This window comes from Scyliorhinus torazame, unplaced genomic scaffold, assembly GCF_047496885.1.
Source record: "Scyliorhinus torazame isolate Kashiwa2021f unplaced genomic scaffold, sScyTor2.1 scaffold_1928, whole genome shotgun sequence".
NCBI lineage: Eukaryota > Metazoa > Chordata > Chondrichthyes > Carcharhiniformes > Scyliorhinidae > Scyliorhinus > Scyliorhinus torazame.
In genome coordinates, this window is record NW_027309655.1 from 1 (window position 1) to 15270 (window position 15270).

Consider the following 15270-nt stretch of genomic DNA (forward strand, 5'->3'; position numbering starts at 1 on the left):
CAGCCGCTCACTTTTTACGGCCGGGGCGTACACATTAATAAGTCTGAGAGGGGTGTTTTTGTATTTCACGTCTGCTACGAGGAGGCGCCCGCCCACCACCTCCTTAACGTCGGAGATGGTGAAGTTGCCTCCCCGCAGCAGAATACCCAGGCCGGAGGAGCGGCAGTCGTTTCCTCCTGACCAGATGGATGGCCCGTGGGACCACCAGCTCGACCAGCGCCTGTAGTTGCTGAGGTGCGGAATTCCGCACTCCTGCAGGAACAGTAGGTCAGCTTTTACATTTGCCAAATAGTTGAGTGTGGCTACACACCGCGAAGTATCTTTGATGCTTCGCACATTTATGGATGCAATTTTTAAACCCATTATAAAAAAGATAGATTTACCAGTCTCAAGAGTCCAGAGTCTATACAGTTGGCTGTTCCAGCTGTTCGATGTTCCCCAGCATGCCGGTGGTGCTCGCAAACTTTAGCACAGTTGCAGGGCTGAGAAAGCTGTTCTGGTCCGTACTGGCCCCGTGATTTTGATGCAGATGCATTGGGGGGGGGGTGTAGCCCTGGGGTTCGTTGTGGCAGTCAGTAGGTGTTGGGGTTGCAGGCCGGTCTTCACCTGGGTTGTTGCTGCTCGTTACTATCGGGGGTTGGTCTGTGACCTTGTTTCCTTCCCGGTCGGTGGTCTGGGGGGTCTGTGCCTTCCGTTCCACGTTGGTGCTTTGCCTCTTTATTTGAGGCCGATTCTTGTCCTGTTTTCCCTCATCGGATGAGGTGTCGGCGCTAAGTGCGCCGGCTGAGAGGTGTCGCTTTTTGCCACTACCCCTCGGGGGGTTCTTCAGTTTGTTTTTTTGTTTCCGCTTTCGTTTGTCCCTGTTCACTGTTTCCCAGGGCTCTTTATTCTTTGTCCCATCCTCTTCCTCTTCCATTGAGTGTTCCTCATCAGATGGGGCTGGGGTTGGGTTGTCAGGAGGTGCTGGGGCCTCTTCTTTTTGTTGGGGGCCCTTTTGTTGCTTTTCCTCATTCTGAGCCGTGGTGTCTTTTTCGGTGGAGGGTGTATGCACCTCCTCTCTGGTCGCCTTTTTAACTCCGCTGCTGATGATTTCAGCGTATGTCGCCCCGCGTTTCGGGCAGGCCCTGTAAAGATGGCCGGCCTCCCCACACAGGTTGCAGCACTTGTCTTCTTTGCAGTCCTTAGTCATGTGTCCCTCCTGCCTGCAGTTCTTGCAGAAGGTCACACTGCAGTTTGCGGCAACATGCCCCGTTTTGCCACAGGTGTGGCATACACGTGGCTGTCCCACGTAGTAGAGGTAGCCACGATTTACTCCAATAGCGAAATTGGAGGGGGGATGCAGGATGGCTCCGTTGCTGTCCGTTCTTAGGGTCACCTTGACCTGGTGCTCACTTGTCCAGATGCCGAAGGTGTCTTTCACTTGCACGCTGTCACTTTTCAGCTCAGCGTACCTGGCGAGGAACGTGAGCACATCAGATACAGGGACGTGGGGGTTGTACGTGTGCAGTGTAACAACCCGATTTCGCTGTGCCGGTAGCGTAAACAGAGGTTCCGCAGTCAGGATCGACAAGGGACTCTGGTTACCTTTTTCCTTGAAGACGTTCAAGAATTTGATGCACGCTGCGACGCTCTTGAAGGTGACATCAAAGAAACCATTCTTGGGGAAGTTTTGCAAGCAGAAGATCTCTGTTGCTTTAAACCCACAGCACTCGAGCAGCACCTTCTTCACGAAGTGTTTCCGGTCCAAAGGTGACTCTCCATCCGTTTTCTTCACTGTGACTCGGACAGTGTTTCGCACGCCCCAGCCTGGTGGTCGGGATGCAGCTGCATCCATAGCTCGTACGTTGGGTGTGAAACTGTATCGGCGTTAGGCCTAAACCCGAGGTTTAGGCCAGCATATAGATCCACCAATAGCAGCCAAGCTCCAAACGTTTCTTCTTTGGCGACTTCAATCCCTCCGAGTTCTCCAATCCACGATCGTCATCGAAATCCTCAGCTTCCCTCGATCAAATGAGACTACACTTGATCTTAGCCAAAAGGCCGAGAAGCGGAGTAATCCACATTCAACAGTGAAATGATGTGGAGATGCCGGCGTTGGACTGGGGTGAGCACAGTACGAAGTCTTACAACACCAGGTTAAAGTCCAACAGGTTTGTTTCGATGTCACTAGCTTTCGGAGCGCTGCTCCTTCCTCAGGTGAATGAAGAGGTATGCTCCAGAAACATATATATAGACAGATTCAAAGATGCCAGACAATGCTTGGAATGCGAGCATTAGCAGGTGATTAAATCTTTACAGATCCAGAGATGGGGTAACCCCAGGTTTGAGAGGTGTGAATTGTGTCAAGCCAGGACAGTTGGTAGGATTTTGCAGTGAAATGGGTGGTCAATTTTGAATTTGTTTGCTTTCCCCCTTGTGCTTGTAAGATGAGGCCTTTCGTCATCCTTCATCACACCCCGTAGAAGCTGAGTAGCAGCAGCCACTTGACGAAGCGTTTTGTTGTGTGATGAAAGAAATGTGAATAAAGTGTATATTTGTATGTGTTTGAGCTGTTTTTTGACTTTGAAATTCCCCATAAAGGGGTGGTGTGCACCGTTCCTGGAGATACTGCAATACCAGGTCGATGCGTGGAGTGGACGGAGCAAGCCCCTATTCCATCTCCCTGCTCCAAAAATCAATTTAATATATGGTCCCCAGATAAGGGACGTATCAGATATTAAACTGATAAGAACAGATTTTTTTTTTTTTTTTTTTTTTTTTTTCAAAAAAATATACTTTATTCATAAAAATTTATCATGAGCATTTCAGAAACATTTCAAATTGTCTTGACTGTACATTTTCGGCAGGGTTACATGTTGCCTTGACTTTCTTTCCTTCAATTTTGATATTGTCATACACATATCACTCTTTACATTACAATTCCTTCTTAAATATTTACATTGTCATGTTTGTTTTATACATTGGAGTGTTGGTTGCCCAGACCGAGGGGCTTTACACTGTTACGCGCCCCTCGGTGTACATTTGCTGGAAAGACTTTACACTGTGGTCTTTCCCCATTGCGCCTTGGCGGCAGCTGCCCCAAGCTTGAGTGCGTCCCTCAGCACGTAGTCCTGGACCTTGGAATGTGCCAGTCTGCAACACTCGGTCGAGGACAATTCTTTGCACTGGAAGATCAGCAAGTTTCGGGCAGACCAAAGAGCGTCTTTTACCGAGTTGATGACCTTCCAGCAGCAGTTGATATTTGTCTCGGTGTGTGTCCCTGGAAACAGTCCGTAGAGCACAGAGTCCTGTGTCACAGATCTGTTTGGGATAAACCTTGACAAATACCACTGCATCTCTCTCCAGACCTTCTTTGCAAAGGCACATTCCACAAGGAGGTGTGTGACCGTCTCATTTCCCCCACAGCCACTCCGAGGGCAGCGTGCATTGGTGCAGAGCCTTCGGGTGTGCATGAAGAATCTGACAGGGAGGGCCCTTCTCACCACCAGCCAAGCTAGGTCTTGGTGCTTGTTTGAAAGTTCTGGTGATGAGGCGTTCTGCCAGATGACTCTGGCAGTCTGCTCAGGGAACCATCCAACGTCCTCCACGGTCTCCTTTTCCCTGAGGGCCTCGAGGACATTACGTGCTGACCACTGCTTCATTGCCTTGTGGTCAAAGGTGTTTTTCTTCAAAAACTTTTCCACGAAGGACAGGTGGTACGGTACGGTCCAACTACTTGGAGCGTTCCGCGGCAATGAGGCCAGGCCCATCCTTCGCAACACCGGGGACAGGTAGAACCTCAGTATGTAGTGACACTTGGTGTTTGCATACTGGGGGTCCACGCACAGCTTGATGCAGCTGGACACAAAGGTGGCCAGCAGGATGAGGGAGGCGTTGGGTACGTTCCGCCCTCCCTTCTCCAGAGGTTTGTACATGGTGTCCCTTCGGACACGGTCCATCTTGGATCGCCAGATAAATTTGAAGATGGCCCGGGTGACTGCTGTGGCGTAGGGTCGGGTTATGGGCCAGACCTGCGCCACGTACAGTAGCACCGAGAGTACCTCACACCTGATGACCAGGGTTTTGCCCGCAATGGAGAGGGAGCGTTGCTCCCACCAGCCCAGTTTCTGTCTTACCTTTCCTATGCGCTCCTCCCAGTTTTTGGTGCACGCCCCAGCAGCTCCGAACCATATCCCCAGCACCTTCAGGTAATCGGACCTGACAGTGAAGGGGACAAAGGACCGGTCGGCCCAGTTCCCAAAGAACATGGCCTCGCTCTTGCCCCGGTTTACCTTGGCTCCAGAGGCCAGTTCAAACTGGTCGCAGGTGGTCAAGAGCCTGCGTACAGACGCAGGATCCGAGCAGAAGACGGCAACGTCGTCCATGTACAGGGAGGCCTTGACTTGCATGCCTCCACTGCCTGGGATCGTCACTCCTCTTATGCCCGGATCCCTCCTGATGGACTCGGCAAAAGGTTCTATGCAGCACACAAAAAGGGCAGAGGAGAGAGGGCAGCCCTGCCTGACTCCAGATCTGATCTGGAACTTTTCTGATTCCCACCCATTGATTGAGACTGCGCTATAGATGTTTGTGTAGAGCAGTTTGATCCAATTGCGAATTCCCTCCCCAAACCCCATTTTGGAGAGCACATCCATCATGTAGGTGTGCGATATTCTGTCAAAAGCCTTCTCCTGGTCAAGGCTGATGAGGCAAGTGTCCACCCCCCTGTCCTGCACGTAGGCGATCGTATCCCTGAGTAGCGCGAGGCTATCAGAGATCTTCCTGCCGGGTACAGCACAGGTCTGGTCAGGGTGGATCACCGACTCCAGAGCAGACCTGACCCGATTGGCGATGACCTTTGCTAGAATTTTGTAGTCCACATTCAACAGTGAAATGGGTCGCCAATTTCGAATTTCTTCCCTTTCCCCCTTCTGCTTGTAGATGAGGGTGATGATGCCTTTCCTCATGGACTCTGACATGCTGCCTTCCAGAAGCATACTCTCGTACACTTCCAGCAGGTCTGGGCCCATCCAGTCCCACAGAGCCGAATACAACTCAACCGGTAAGCCGTCGCTTCCGGGAGTTTTACTCGTCTCGAAGGACTTGGCGGCCTTTGTCAGCTCGTCCAGAGTTAGTGGTTTGTCCAGGTTTTCCAGCTCGCTGTCGCCTATGACCTCCGTGATAGTCGACAGGAAGGTCTGGGAAACAGTGCTATCTGTTGGCTTCAGGTCATACAGTCCGGCATAAAAGGATTGGCTGATCCTCAGGATGTCAGACTGCGATGACTTTTCAGAGCCATCTTCTTCCTTCAGGCTGCTGATCACAGAGGTGTCTCTGTGCACCTTTTGGAAGAAGAAGCGTGAGCACTTTTCGTCCTGCTCCACGGAGCGGACTCTGGAACGGAAGATAACCTTGGAGGCCTCCGAGGTGTAGAGCGAGGCTTGCTGGCTCTTCACCTCTTGGAGATCCTCCTTGACATCCACCCCCATCGACTGCAGCTGGAGCAAATTTTGCATACTTTTCTGGAGCCTGGACATGACCCCTCGTCTCTCTCTCACCTTTTGAACGCCCTTGAGGATGAAAAACCTCTTGATATTCCCCTTGATTGCTTCCCACCAGAGATGTGGGGCCTCAAAGAGGGGTTTCACGGTTCTCCAACCTTTGTAATCCCTCCTGAGTTCCTCGATGTTCTCAGGGGTCAGCAGTTTTACATTTAGCTTCCACGTCCCCCTGCCTACCCCCTGGTCTTCCTGCAGGTGGCAGTCGGCCAGTAGGAGGCAGTGGTCAGAGAAGAACACCGGCGTTACGTCGGTGGACCTGACCGTGAAAGCTCGGGACACAAAAAAGAAGTCTATCCTGGAGCGGACGGACCCGTCTGGCCATGACCATGTGTATCTACGCTGCGCGCCGTCTGCAGGGTTGCTGCAGACGTCGAGCAGCTTGGCGTCTTTTACCGTTTCCATCAGGAGTCTGGACGTAGCGTCTAGTTTGCTGTCGGCTTTGCTGGATCGTCCAGCCGCATCGATGATGCAGTTGAAGTCACCACCCAGGATGACCGGCTTGGAGGTGGCCAACAGCAGTGGGAGTTGCTGAAGAACTGCCAGCCGCTCACTTTTTACGGCCGGGGCGTACACATTAATAAGTCTGAGAGGGGTGTTTTTGTATTTCACGTCTGCTACGAGGAGGCGCCCGCCCACCACCTCCTTAACGTCGGAGATGGTGAAGTTGCCTCCCCGCAGCAGAATACCCAGGCCGGAGGAGCGGCAGTCGTTTCCTCCTGACCAGATGGATGGCCCGTGGGACCACCAGCTCGACCAGCGCCTGTAGTTGCTGAGGTGCGGAATTCCGCACTCCTGCAGGAACAGTAGGTCAGCTTTTACATTTGCCAAATAGTTGAGTGTGGCTACACACCGCGAAGTATCTTTGATGCTTCGCACATTTATGGATGCAATTTTTAAACCCATTATAAAAAGATAGATTTACCAGTCTCAAGAGTCCAGAGTCTATACAGTTGGCTGTTCCAGCTGTTGAATGTTCCCCAGCATGCCGGTGGTGCTCGCAAACTTTAGCACAGTTGCAGGGCTGAGAAAACTGTTCTGGTCCGTACTGGCCCCGTGATTTGGATGCAGATGCATTGGGGGGGTGGTGTAGCCCTGGGGTTCGTCGTGGCAGTCAGTAGGTGTTGGGGTTGCAGGCCGGTCTTCACCTGGGTTGTTGCTGCTCGTTGCTATCGGGGGTTGGTCTGTGACCTTGTTTTCTTCCCGGTCGGTGGTCTGGGGGGTCTGTGCCTTCCGTTCCATGTTGGTGCTTTGCCTCTTTATCTGAGGCCGATTCTTGTCCTGTTTTCCCTCATCGGATGAGGTGTCGGCACTAAGTGCGCCGGCTGAGAGGTGTCGCTTTTTGCCACTACCCCTCAGGGGGTTCTTCAGTTTGTTTTTTTGTTTCCTCTTACGTTTGTCCCTGTTCACGGTTTCCCAGGGCTCTTTATTCTTTGTCCCATCCTCTTCCTCTTCCATTGAGTGTTCCTCATCAGATGGGGCTGGGGCTGGGTTGTCAGGAGGTGCTGGGGCCTCCTCTTTTTGTTGGGGGCCCTTTTGTTGCTTTTCCTCATTCTGAGCCGTGGTGTCTTTTTCGGTGGAGGGTGTATGCACCTCCTCTCTGGTCGCCTTTTTAACTCCGCTGCTGATGATTTCAGCGTATGTTGCCCCGCGTTTCGGGCAGGCCCTGTAAAGATGGCCGGCCTCCCCACACAGGTTACAGCACTTGTCTTTTTTGCAGTCCTTATTCATGTGTCCCTCCTGCCTGCAGTTCTTGCAGAAGGTCACACTGCAGTTTGCGGCAACATGCCCCGTTTTGCCACAGGTGTGGCATACTCGTGGCTGTCCCACGTAGTAGAGGTAGCCACGATTTACTCCAATAGCGAAATTGGAGGGGGGATGCAGGATGGCTCCGTTGCTGTCCGTTCTTAGGGTCACCTTGACCTGGTGCTCACTTGTCCAGATGCCGAAGGTGTCTTTCACTTGCACGCTGTCACTTTTCAGCTCAGCGTACCTGGCGAGGAACGTGAGCACATCAGATACAGGGACGTGGGGGTTGTACGTGTGCAGTGTAACAACCCGATTTCGCTGTGCCGGTAGCGTAAACAGAGGTTCCGCAGTCAGGATCGACAAGGGACTCTGGTTACCTTTTTCCTTGAAGACGTTCAAGAATTTGATGCACGCTGCGACGCTCTTGAAGGTGACATCAAAGAAACCATTCTTGGGGAAGTTTTGCAAGCAGAAGATCTCTGTTGCTTTAAACCCACAGCACTCGAGCAGCACCTTCTTCACGAAGTGTTTCCGGTCCAAAGGTGACTCTCCATCCGTTTTCTTCACTGTGACTCGGACAGTGTTTCGCACGCCCCAGCCTGGTGGTCGGGATGCAGCTGCATCCATAGCTCGTACGTTGGGTGTGAAACTGTATCGGCGTTAGGCCTAAACCCGAGGTTTAGGCCAGCATGTAGATCCACCAATAGCAGCCAAGCTCCAAACGTTTCTTCTTTGACGACTTCAATCCCTCCGAGTTCTCCAATCCACGATCGTCATCGAAATCCTCAGCTTCCCTCGATCAAATGAGACTACACTTGATCTTAGCCAAAAGGCCGAGAAGCGGAGTAATCCACATTCAACAGTGAAATGATGTGGAGATGCCGGCGTTGGACTGGGGTGAGCACAGTACGAAGTCTTACAACACCAGGTTAAAGTCCAACAGGTTTGTTTCAATGTCACTAGCTTTCGGAGCGCTGCTCCTTCCTCAGGTGAATGAAGAGGTATGCTCCAGAAACATATATATAGACAGATTCAAAGATGCCAGACAATGCTTGGAATGCGAGCATTAGCAGGTGATTAAATCTTTACAGATCCAGAGATGGGGTAACCCCAGGTTTGAGAGGTGTGAATTGTGTCAAGCCAGGACAGTTGGTAGGATTTTGCAGTGAAATGGGTGGTCAATTTTGAATTTGTTTGCTTTCCCCCTTGTGCTTGTAAGATGAGGCCTTTCGTCATCCTTCATCACACCCCGTAGAAGCTGAGTAGCAGCAGCCACTTGACGAAGCGTTTTGTTGTGTGATGAAAGAAATGTGAATAAAGTGTATATTTGTATGTGTTTGAGCTGTTTTTTGACTTTGAAATTCCCCATAAAGGGGTGGTGTGCACCGTTCCTGGAGATACTGCAATACCAGGTCGATGCGTGGAGTGGACGGAGCAAGCCCCTATTCCATCTCCCTGCTCCAAAAATCAATTTAATATATGGTCCCCAGATAAGGGACGTATCAGATATTAAACTGATAAGAACAGATTTTTTTTTTTTTTCAAAAAAATATACTTTATTCATAAAAATTTATCATGAGCATTACAGAAACATTTCAAATTGTCTTGACTGTACATTTCCGGCAGGGTTACATGTTGCCTTGACTTTCTTTCATTCAATTTTGATATTGTCATACACATATCACTCTTTACATTACAATTCCTTCTTAAATATTTACATTGTCATGTTTGTTTAATACATTGGAGTGTTGGTTGCCCAGACCGAGGGGCTTTACACTGTTACGCGCCCCTCGGTGTACATTTGCTGGAAAGACTTTACACAGTGGTCTTTCCCCATTGCGCCTTGGCGGCAGCTGCCCCAAGCTTGAGTGCGTCCCTCAGCACGTAGTCCTGGACCTTGGAATGTGCCAGTCTGCAACACTCGGTCGAGGACAATTCTTTGCACTGGAAGATCAGCAAGTTTCGGGCAGACCAAAGAGCGTCTTTTACCGAGTTGATGACCTTCCAGCAGCAGTTGATATTTGTCTCGGTGTGTGTCCCTGGAAACAGTCCGTAGAGCACAGAGTCCTGTGTCACAGATCTGTTTGGGATAAACCTTGACAAATACCACTGCATCTCTCTCCAGACCTTCTTTGCAAAGGCACATTCCACAAGGAGGTGTGTGACCGTCTCATTTCCCCCACAGCCACTCCGAGGGCAGCGTGCATTGGTGCAGAGCCTTCGGGTGTGCATGAAGAATCTGACAGGGAGGGCCTTTCTCACCACCAGCCAAGCTAGGTCTTGGTGCTTGTTTGAAAGTTCTGGTGATGAGGCGTTCTGCCAGATGACTCTGGCAGTCTGCTCAGGGAACCATCCAACGTCCTCCACGGTCTCCTTTTCCCTGAGGGCCTCGAGGACATTACGTGCTGACCACTGCTTCATTGCCTTGTGGTCAAAGGTGTTTTCCTTCAAAAACTTTTCCACAAAGGACAGGTGGTACGGTACGGTCCAACTACTTGGAGCGTTCCGCGGCAATGAGGCCAGGCCCATCCTTCGCAACACCGGGGACAGGTAGAACCTCAGTATGTAGTGACACTTGGTGTTTGCATACTGGGGGTCCACGCACAGCTTGATGCAGCTGGACACAAAGGTGGCCAACAGGATGAGGGAGGCGTTGGGTACGTTCCGCCCTCCCTTCTCCAGAGGTTTGTACATGGTGTCCCTTCGGACACGGTCCATCTTGGATCGCCAGATAAATTTGAAGATGGCCCGGGTGACTGCTGTGGCGTAGGGTCGGGTTATGGGCCAGACCTGCGCCACGTACAGTAACACCGAGAGTACCTCACACCTGATGACCAGGGTTTTGCCCGCAATGGAGAGGGAGCGTTGCTCCCACCAGCCCAGTTTCTGTCTTACCTTTCCTATGCGCTCCTCCCAGTTTTTGGTGCACGCCCCAGCAGCTCCGAACCATATCCCCAGCACCTTCAGGTAATCTGACCTGACAGTGAAGGGGACAAAGGACCGGTCGGCCCAGTTCCCAAAGAACATGGCCTCGCTCTTGCCCCGGTTTACCTTGGCTCCAGAGGCCAGTTCAAACTGGTCGCAGGTGGTCAAGAGCCTGCGTACAGACGCGGGATCTGAGCAGAAGACGGCAACGTCGTCCATGTACAGGGAGGCCTTGACTTGCATGCCTCCACTGCCTGGGATCGTCACTCCTCTTATACCCGGATCCCTCCTGATGGACTCGGCAAAAGGTTCTATGCAACACACAAAAAGGGCAGAGGAGAGAGGGCAGCCCTGCCTGACTCCAGATCTGATCTGGAACTTTTCTGATTCCCACCCATTGATTGAGACTGCGCTATAGATGTTTGTGTAGAGCAGTTTGATCCAATTGCGAATTCCCTCCCCAAACCCCATTTTGGAGAGCACATCCATCATGTAGGTGTGCGATATTCTGTCAAAAGCCTTCTCCTGGTCAAGGCTGATGAGGCAAGTGTCCACCCCCCTGTCCTGCACGTAGGCGATCGTATCCCTGAGTAGCGCGAGGCTATCAGAGATCTTCCTGCCGGGTACAGCACAGGTCTGGTCAGGGTGGATCACCGACTCCAGAGCAGACCTGACCCGATTGGCGATGACCTTTGCTAGAATTTTGTAGTCCACATTCAACAGTGAAATGGGTCGCCAATTTCGAATTTCTTCCCTTTCCCCCTTCTGCTTGTAGATGAGGGTGATGATGCCTTTCCTCATGGACTCTGACATGCTGCCTTCCAGAAGCATACTCTCGTACACTTCCAGCAGGTCTGGGCCCATCCAGTCCCACAGAGCCGAATACAACTCAACCGGTAAGCCGTCGCTTCCGGGAGTTTTACTCGTCTCGAAGGACTTGGCGGCCTTTGTCAGCTCGTCCAGAGTTAGTGGTTTGTCCAGGTTTTCCAGCTCGCTGTCGCCTATGACCTCCGTGATAGTCGACAGGAAAGTCTGGGAAACAGTGCTATCTGTTGGCTTCAGGTCATACAGTCCGGCATAAAAGGATTGGCTGATCCTCAGGATGTCAGACTGCGATGACTTTTCAGAGCCATCTTCTTCCTTCAGGCTGCTGATCACAGAGGTGTCTCTGTGCACCTTTTGGAAGAAGAAGCGTGAGCACTTTTCGTCCTGCTCCACGGAGCGGACTCTGGAACGGAAGATAACCTTGGAGGCCTCCGAGGTGTAGAGCGAGGCTTGCTGGCTCTTCACCTCTTGGAGATCCTCCTTGACATCCACCCCCATCGACTGCAGCTGGAGCAAATTTTGCATACTTTTCTGGAGCCTGGACATGACCCCTCGTCTCTCTCTCACCTTTTGAACGCCCTTGAGGATGAAAAGCCTCTTGATATTCCCCTTGATTGCTTCCCACCAGAGATGTGGGGCCTCAAAGAGGGGTTTCACGGTTCTCCAACCTTTGTAATCCCTCCTGAGTTCCTCGATGTTCTCAGGGGTCAGCAGTTTTACATTTAGCTTCCACGTCCCCCTGCCTACCCCCTGGTCTTCCTGCAGGTGGCAGTCGGCCAGTAGGAGGCAGTGGTCAGAGAAGAACACCGGCGTTACGTCGGTGGACCTGACCGTGAAAGCTCGGGACACAAAAAAGAAGTCTATCCTGGAGCGGACGGACCCGTCTGGCCGTGACCATGTGTATCTACGCTGCGCGCCGTCTGCAGGGTTGCTGCAGACGTCGAGCAGCTTGGCGTCTTTTACCGTTTCCATCAGGAGTCTGGACGTAGCGTCTAGTTTGCTGTCGGCTTTGCTGGATCGTCCAGCCGCATCGATGATGCAGTTGAAGTCACCACCCAGGATGACCGGCTTGGAGGTGGCCAACAGCAGTGGGAGTTGCTGAAGAACTGCCAGCCGCTCACTTTTTACGGCCGGGGCGTACACATTAATAAGTCTGAGAGGGGTGTTCTTGTATTTCACGTCTGCTACGAGGAGGCGCCCGCCCACCACCTCCTTAACGTCGGAGATGGTGAAGTTGCCTCCCCGCAGCAGAATACCCAGGCCGGAGGAGCGGCAGTCGTTTCCTCCTGACCAGATGGATGGCCCGTGGGACCACCAGCTCGACCAGCGCCTGTAGTTGCTGAGGTGCGGAATTCCGCACTCCTGCAGGAACAGTAGGTCAGCTTTTACATTTGCCAAACAGTTGAGTGTGGCTACACACCGCGAAGTATCTTTGATGCTTCGCACATTTATGGATGCAATTTTTAAACCCATTTTAAAAAAGATAGATTTCCAAGTCTCAAGAGTCCAGAGTCTATACAGTTGGCTGTTCCAGCTGTTCGATGTTCCCCAGCATGCCGGTGGTGCTCGCAAACTTTAGCACAGTTGCAGGGCTGAGAAAACTGTTCTGGTCCGTACTGGCCCCGTGATTTGGATGCAGATGCATTGGGGGGGTGGTGTAGCCCTGGGGTTCGTCGTGGTAGTCAGTAGGTGTTGGGGTTGCAGGCCGGTCTTCACCTGGGTTGTTGCTGCTCGTTGCTATCGGGGGTTGGTCTGTGACCTTGTTTTCTTCCCGGTCGGTGGTCTGGGGGGTCTGTGCCTTCCGTTCCATGTTGGTGCTTTGCCTCTTTATCTGAGGCCGATTCTTGTCCTGTTTTCCCTCATCGGATGAGGTGTCGGCACTAAGTGCGCCGGCTGAGAGGTGTCGCTTTTTGCCACTACCCCTCAGAGGGTTCTTCAGTTTGTTTTTTTGTTTCCTCTTACGTTTGTCCCTGTTCACGGTTTCCCAGGGCTCTTTATTCTTTGTCCCATCCTCTTCCTCTTCCATTGAGTGTTCCTCATCAGATGGGGCTGGGGTTGGGTTGTCAGGAGGTGCTGGGGCCTCCTCTTTTTGTTGGGGGCCCTTCTGTTGCTTTTCCTCATTCTGAACCGTGGTGTCTTTTTCGGTGGAGGGTGTATGCACCTCCTCTCTGGTCGCCTTTTTAACTCCGCTGCTGATGATTTCAGCGTATGTCGCCCCGCGTTTCGGGCAGGCCCTGTAAAGATGGCCGGCCTCCCCACACAGGTTGCAGCACTTGTCTTCTTTGCAGTCCTTAGTCATGTGTCCCTCCTGCCTGCAGTTCTTGCAGAAGGTCACACTGCAGTTTGCGGCAACATGCCCCGTTTTGCCACAGGTGTGGCATACACGTGGCTGTCCCACGTAGTAGAGGTAGCCACGATTTACTCCAATAGCGAAATTGGAGGGGGGATGCAGGATGGCTCCGTTGCTGTCCGTTCTTAGGGTCACCTTGACCTGGTGCTCACTTGTCCAGATGCCGAAGGTGTCTTTCACTTGCACGCTGTCACTTTTCAGCTCAGCGTACCTGGCGAGGAAGGTGAGCACATCAGATACAGGGACGTGGGGGTTGTACGTGTGCAGTGTAACAACCCGATTTCGCTGTGCCGGTAGCGTAAACAGAGGTTCCGCAGTCAGGATCGACAAGGGACTCTGGTTACCTTTTTCCTTGAAGACGTTCAAGAATTTGATGCACGCTGCGACGCTCTTGAAGGTGACATCAAAGAAACCATTCTTGGGGAAGTTTTGCAAGCAGAAGATCTCTGTTGCTTTAAACCCACAGCACTCGAGCAGCACCTTCTTCACGAAGTGTTTCCGGTCCCAAGGTGACTCTCCATCCGTTTTCTTCACTGTGACTCGGACAGTGTTTCGCACGCCCCAGCCTGGTGGTCGGGATGCAGCTGCATCCATAGCTCGTACGTTGGGTGTGAAACTGTATCGGCGTTAGGCCTAAACCCGAGGTTTAGGCCAGCATGTAGATCCACCAATAGCAGCCAAGCTCCAAACGTTTCTTCTTTGACGACTTCAATCCCTCCGAGTTCTCCAATCCACGATCGTCATCGAAATCCTCAGCTTCCCTCGATCAAATGAGACTACACTTGATCTTAGCCAAAAGGCCGAGAAGCGGAGTAATCCACATTCAACAGTGAAATGATGTGGAGATGCCGGCGTTGGACTGGGGTGAGCACAGTACGAAGTCTTACAACACCAGGTTAAAGTCCAACAGGTTTGTTTCAATGTCACTAGCTTTCGGAGCGCTGCTCCTTCCTCAGGTGAATGAAGAGGTATGCTCCAGAAACATATATATAGACAGATTCAAAGATGCCAGACAATGCTTGGAATGCGAGCATTAGCAGGTGATTAAATCTTTACAGATCCAGAGATGGGGTAACCCCAGGTTTGAGAGGTGTGAATTGTGTCAAGCCAGGACAGTTGGTAGGATTTTGCAGTGAAATGGGTGGTCAATTTTGAATTTGTTTGCTTTCCCCCTTGTGCTTGTAAGATGAGGCCTTTCGTCATCCTTCATCACACCCCGTAGAAGCTGAGTAGCAGCAGCCACTTGACGAAGCGTTTTGTTGTGTGATGAAAGAAATGTGAATAAAGTGTATATTTGTATGTGTTTGAGCTGTTTTTTGACTTTGAAATTCCCCATAAAGGGGTGGTGTGCACCGTTCCTGGAGATACTGCAATACCAGGTCGATGCGTGGAGTGGACGGAGCAAGCCCCTATTCCATCTCCCTGCTCCAAAAATCAATTTAATATATGGTCCCCAGATAAGGGACGTATCAGATATTAAACTGATAAGAACAGATTTTTTTTTTTTTTTTTTTTTAATTCAAAAAAATATACTTTATTCATAAAAATTTATCATGAGCGTTACAGAAACATTTCAAATTGTCTTGACTGTACATTTCCGGCAGGGTTACATGTTGCCTTGACTTTCTTCCATTCAATTTTGATATTGTCGTACACATATCACTCTTTACATTACCATTCCTTCTGAAATATTTACAGTGGCATGTTTGTTTTATACATTGGAGTGTTGATTGCCCAGACCGAGGGGCTTTACACTGTTACGCGCCCCTCGGTGTACATTTGCTGGAAAGACTTTACACTGTGGTCTTTCCCCATTGCGCCTTGGCGGCAGCTGCCCCAAGCTTGAGTGCGTCCCTCAGCACGTAGTCCTGGACCTTGGAATGT

The 15270-nt window shown here is 51.3% G+C and overlaps 2 non-coding genes and 1 pseudogene across 2 annotated transcripts; all 3 read right to left on the minus strand.

The window, feature by feature from the left end:
* Window positions 1-2582: 2582 nt before the first annotated feature.
* Window positions 2583-2773, minus strand: LOC140407743 (U2 spliceosomal RNA). The gene has a single exon (XR_011939777.1). It is a non-coding gene; the product is annotated as a U2 spliceosomal RNA (small nuclear RNA).
* Window positions 2774-8661: 5888 nt separating this feature from the next.
* LOC140407741 (U2 spliceosomal RNA) lies at window positions 8662-8839 on the minus strand (annotated as a pseudogene).
* Window positions 8840-14728: 5889 nt separating this feature from the next.
* Window positions 14729-14917, minus strand: LOC140407742 (U2 spliceosomal RNA). Its single transcript, XR_011939776.1, has one exon. It is a non-coding gene; the product is annotated as a U2 spliceosomal RNA (small nuclear RNA).
* Between the last annotated feature and the right edge of the window lie 353 nt (window positions 14918-15270).